Source organism: Mya arenaria, chromosome 14, assembly GCF_026914265.1.
Source record: "Mya arenaria isolate MELC-2E11 chromosome 14, ASM2691426v1".
Classification (NCBI taxonomy): domain Eukaryota; kingdom Metazoa; phylum Mollusca; class Bivalvia; order Myida; family Myidae; genus Mya; species Mya arenaria.
In genome coordinates this window covers 11,380,490-11,386,753 of record NC_069135.1, presented here as the reverse complement: position 1 = coordinate 11,386,753, position 6,264 = coordinate 11,380,490, and positions in this window count along the sequence as shown.

Here is a 6,264-nt window from a genome sequence, read left to right as displayed (position 1 = left end):
CCCTAGTTCTCAGCAACCCAACTTTGATAAGAAGCTTTCTGACTTAGAGCAACGGCTCAATTCCCGGATATCTTCTGTCCAGTCTGCTGTTGATAAAAAAATTTCCACTATTTTTCAGCGCCTAGACACTCTCACACTTCCGCCTGATGTAAGTGTACCCCCACCCCAATACATTCCTCCTTTGTTTTCCCCTTCCCAGGCGGCACCTCCCAGACCGCATGGTTACGGCCCTCCGACACCCAATGTATACTCAGCTGGTAACCGTGGTTCTCGCCGTGGTAGAGGTGGTGGCCGCCATTTTTATTTTGGTCAGTCCCCTAGTCACCCAAACTTTTAGCCGCCCCTGCCAGTGGCCACCCAGGGGTTGGCGCCGTTCTCGGCCAGTCTGTTAGTGTTTCTGATCTTGTTGGTGCGTCCAATACATCCAATGTTGTCGTTGATTCAGTTTCTGCTATAGGTCTGATAGACAGTGGTTCCATGGTCACTACTAGTGATACTTTCTTTAGGTCTTTGCCTAGTAAGCCTCCTTTGAAGGAATTGTCTGATTTGAATATTGACATAAATGTTACTGTTGCCAATGGTAACAAACTTGCCATTTTTGGGTATATTGAAATCACTCTGGCTGTTCCTGATTTGAATTTTGAACTTGATATTCCAGCAATTGTAGTTCCCGACACTGACAGTCATCCGGTGATTTTGGGCACCAATATCATTAGACGTTGTAAGTCAGCGTCTGTGGCACCCGCCCGTCCATTGCCTGATTCTTGGCAATCAGCTTTTGATGCCCTAGTCTGTAAACCTATTACAGTAAAGTCTACTTATGAGCATACTGTAGAACTTGGTCCTTATGAGTCTGTTACCCTCAACGGAATTGCCAGAGGTCTTAAAACTGATGTTCAGAAGATTGTTACTGAGAACATTTCTCCTGATAGCCCATACCTTGTTAGACCCCATGTTTTGAAGCCCCCCCCCATGGTAATTATGTCAAGGTCCCTGTTAGGTTGTGCAACATGAATGCCAAACCCGTCTTTATCCGGCCCAAGTCAGACATATGTGTTGTAGACGAGGTCAAGGTCATTGATAATCTTGCTTCTTCACTTCCTCCTCCCTCTTCTTCTAGTCTTGACAGAGTTGACGATCTTGGTGTCAAAATCGACATCGATAACTTGTCACCAGATCAGATTCTGCGGGTTCGCCAAGTACTTGGTAATTGGCGTCATATCTTTTCTACCGGCCCTAATGATCTTGGCTGTTCCAATATCGTCAAACATAAGCGTTTTTGTCTGGATTTCCGTATGTTGAATTCCAGGACACGTAAGGACGCCTATATGCTGCCAAGGTTCGATGATAACGTCGACACTTTGGTAGGTTCTAAGTTCTTCCCCAAACAAGACTTACGCTCAGGTTACTGGCAAGTCGAAATGGAAGAAGAAGACAAGCACAAGACCGCATTTTCTGTAGGCAATCTTGGCTTCTTTGAGTGCAACCGAATGCCTTTCGGTCTGACGAACAGTGGCGCTACATTTCAGCGTCTTATGGAGAAATGTATGGGTGATTTAAACCTCAGAGAATGTCTGGTTTTCATTGACGATATCCTTATCTTCTCTGACTCTTTCGAAGAACGTTTGTCCCGTCTCGAATCTGTTTTTCAACGTCTCCATTCTCATGGTCTTAAACTATAAGGCTCAAAATGCGAGTTCTTTAAGTCGTCAGTTACCTACCTTTGCCATGTTATCTCGGCCAATGGTATTTCCACTGACCCGGACAAGACCTCTGCAATTTCTGATTGGCCCGTCCCTAAGAATGTCCGGGAGTTGCGTAGTTTTTTAGGGACTGCTGGTTTCTACCGTAGGTTTATACAGGGTCACTCTAAGATAGCCCTTCCCCTTAACCAACTCCTCGAAGGGCACGGTTCCACCAAGTCCTCTAAGAAGTCTAGGAAATATAAAAGAAATTCCCCAGCCCCGTGGTCCTGGTCCGACGCCCAGCAACATTCTTTTGATCTTTTAAAGGCTAAACTTACTTCTTCTCCCGTCCTAGCTTTCGCTGACTTCAGTAAACCCTTCATCGTCCATACAGACGCGTGTGGGACCAGTTTAGGCGCAGTTCTTTTACAGGAGCAGGATGGCGAGGAGAAGGTGATCGCTTATGCGAGCCGAAGTCTTCGGGCAGGTGAGCGGAATTACCCCGCTCATAAGCTAGAATTCCTCGCGCTCAAATGGGCTGTCACCGACAAGTTCCACGACTATTTGTTTGGTAACACCTTCACTGTTTTCACGGACAACAATCCATTGACTTATGTTTTGTCGTCTGCGAAGCTTGACGCGACAGGTCACCGCTGGGATGCGGCCTTGTCTGCGTACAACTTCGATATTGTTTACAAGTCCGGCAAATCTAATAATGACTGTGACGGTTTGAGTCTTAAGCCACAGATGTTTTCTGAAGCTGTCAAAGCTATTTGTCTGGCAGCTACTACTTCTTTTGCTGCTGTTGAGAGTCTTTCTTGTGATAGTGATGCAGTCCTTGGAGATGATATTTTTTCAGATACTGTCCCAGTTAATCCTGTCGATTGGGTGAAGGAGCAGGCCAAGGATGCTGATGTTTCCAGGGTTGTTTCCATCCTGCGGTCCGGTTCGCGGCCGAGGAGGGAGGAGTTGTCTCGAGAAGTCCGTTGTCTACTCCGTGATCTTTCATCTCTTTCTCTTGATAATGGTATACTTTACAGAACCGCTACCGTGGATGGTGAGCAGGTCCGTCAGTTAGTTGTTCCTGCTGCTTACAGGTCTCTTGCTTTTCGTGGTATCCACCATGATGTCGGTCATCCTGGCAGCGACAAGACTCTATGGCTCGCCCGCCAACGCTTCTTTTGGCCTGGTATGGAATCCTTTATTAAGGATCATGTTTCTTCCTGTCTATCTTGTGTCTGTAAAAAGACGCCTGTGGTACCGCGCGCAGAACTCGTACCCATCAACACCACACGGCCGATGCAGCTTGTATGCATGAATTTCTTGAAGCTCGAGAGGTCCAAGGGTGGGTACGAGGATGTCCTTGTCATAACGGACCACTTCACTCGTTATGCTAAGGCGATTCCGTGTCGCAACCAAAAGGCGACTACCACCGCCAAGGCCCTATATGAACACTTTATTATGCATTACAGTTTTCCAGAGCAATTGCATTCTGATCAAGGGCGTAATTTTGAGTCCAAGGTTATTAAGGAGTTATGTACTCTTGCGAATGTCCGCAAAACGCGCACTACACCTTTTCACCCTATGGGTAATCCTTCTGCGGAACGTTTCAACCGCACTCTTTTACGTATGCTTGGCACGCTTAACGATGATCTTAAGGCCAATTGGAAAGATTACATTCCAGCCCTTGTTCAAGCTTACAACGCAACTAAAAGTTCTTCTACAGGTTTCTCCCCACATTTCCTGATGTTCGGCTGGCACCCCCGTTTATCTGTTGACGCTTTTATGGGCACCAGTCCGGGTAACCTTGCTGACTCTAATTATTCCAGCTACGCCGCAAGGTTACAGAAACGTGTGCACTATGCCTACAAGGTTGCCAGAGAGGCCGCACAAAAGCGAGCCAGCCAGAACAAGGCCCACTTTGACCATCGTGTTCACGAGAACAAGCTTGTCGTTGGTGATATCGTTTTGGTCAGGAATGTCAACCTCGTGGGAAGGCAGAAGCTCGCCATCCGATGGGAACGTAGCCCCTACGTTATCGTAGACGTTCCGTACGATGGTCAGCCGGTGTACAAGGTTCGCCTGGAGTCCGGCAACGGACCTGTAAGAACATTACACCGGAACATGCTCCTCCCCTTCCAATCAATTCCCACTGACGAAGAGTCACCTGCACCTCAACCTGTCCCCAAAGCCAAACCGAGGACCAGAGCAGCCCCTACTGACAAGGAGTATGATGGCGACACTAGCTCGGATGAGTCGAAGTTCCTCCGCTGTCTATATCATCCCGCAGCGTCGAGGTCTCCGTCGTTTCAGTTCTTCTCAACCGCCCACACGCGTCAATTCTTTAGCCCCGTCCACTCCTGTCCATACCCCTCATATTGACGCTCCACCTACGCCCAGTCCTGTCCCGTCCTTACGTACTCCTGATCCAGTTATTTCTAGACTTAGTCCGAGTCCTGTTACTCCCATACCCGTGCCCAGGCCGCGACGTACCAAACGTCCGCCTGATAGGTATGTCAAGTGGGCTTATCAGCAAACAGCTGAACTCTTTGTTTGAGACTAAGTGGATTGAGTAGGCTTATGTATGAGTTGTACTGCTCTCATTATAGCATTTCAGGTAGTTTTCACAACAGTATTAGTAGTTTTATTATAATAGCGCAGTGTACTATGGTTTTACCCATTATAATATTCATATTGCGTTACAGGCATTTTCATTGCGAAGCGACTGCTGCCCTTTGTGACGTATATGTATTAACAGTTGTATCTGTTTGAGATATACTCTATTGTATTTGCCACATCCTTTGTCGCATGTTTTATATACAATACTTAAGCCTTTGCTATACATTTTGCGATTTTATTCTTCTCGTAATATTATTTGAATACAATATCGTTGACACTTAATATTGATATCTATCATATTTCATTTCCTTGAGATAAAGTTATTTACTCTCTTTACCCGGAAAGTATGTTTCCTGAATGTAGGGTACATTCCAACCAGGAGGGGAAGTATGTAGCAAGGTGCATATTTCAGTATTTTATCAGTTTGTGTGTTTGGTATGGTTCTATATCGTATATTGTTTTGTATTGTTTGTGTATCGTCGTGTTTAGTGTTGTGCTACGTGGTTATTGTCCTCTTTGCGTTACTGTCCGTATATGTTCGTCAATGTCCGTCTATGTCCGTCTTTGTCCGAGTGGGTCAGAGCGTGATTACTGGTTATGCGAGTTTGTCTAAATTTATAGAGTGATTGATTGGTTCATAATGCCTTTTCCCCTTTTCCCGCTTCATTGCACACGCCCTTATTTATATATACACATATATCATTCCGTTCTGAATCATCATCGACGCAAGTCAAGATTGCAATTGTAACAGTTGTTACTATATTCTTACTTATTTAATATTCGCTCTTATCTTTGAGCTGGAATATTCTTTCATATATAATTATTATTTAGACGTGCCTGGTAAGTTTATTACTCATAGTTCTTAGAATGTTTTATGTATTTAACCGCGAAGTCTCCCTTGATAAATTTACCGATCACTGTCCTTTGTCTTTGTATTTTGTGCTATTAATAATATGATTATGTTAGCATATTCTTTTATATGTTTTATTATATGTTTTAGGTTTCATTCGTCAACTTATAAATAAATATATACGAACTCCGAAGTGGAGTGGTTTTGTCTTGGCACACCCACACTACATATCAAAATGGAGGAACTTCACATCAGCATCCCTACCGTATACATTTATTTACTGACGATACCTAGAAATAATTTCAAAAAACAACCAATTTGATAAATCACAACCACGTCGATAGATGCAGTTGCAGTGTTAAAGTTATTAAGTATAATCTAGGATGATGGAAACGTACGATGGCATTGTAATGGCTCAAACGGGTAAGATACATATGAACCACCACGCCTATTGTTTGCATATGCAAAGGCGCATTAAATAATATCTGATATTTCGCTTTCGCATTGCCCCGCCATGCAGAGATTGACAGGTCTTTTTTCAAGAGCTTGGGTTAATTTTAAAGCTGATACAATTAAGAAGGGGCTGACACTAAGTCGGTTAGAGTTTATTAAGTAATTTCTTCGTAAATAAAATTCTATGGTCGCTGCGCTACGCTCCCTTAGGTTACTTATTCACTAGTATTGTTTAAATATACACTAAGCTATATTTGGAACAACGGACACACGCAGTAATGCTTTCGACGAATTACAATTGTACTTGCAGATTTCAATCCTGTGAATTTGTCAAACATGTCAGTTTTTTTTAGATCAGGAGAAGATAAAATTCCTCACATAGTCTGTAGTATATCAGATTAGGTTCCAATACACACAATATGAGCGTATTTAATGCTATTTAATGTTATAATTAACGACATACAAGGCAAGCTTGGAAGAAAAACGAAAACTATGTTAACTGGTAATTATTGGATTTTACTAGGCATGATGGGTGATTTCTAAATGCAAATATTGAATTCCATATAATAGTTCATGACTTTGACTCAGTTGAATAATAATGATACTATAATATCATTTGCGCATTTAATCCTTAACTAGACCTATAGAATTTCAGTA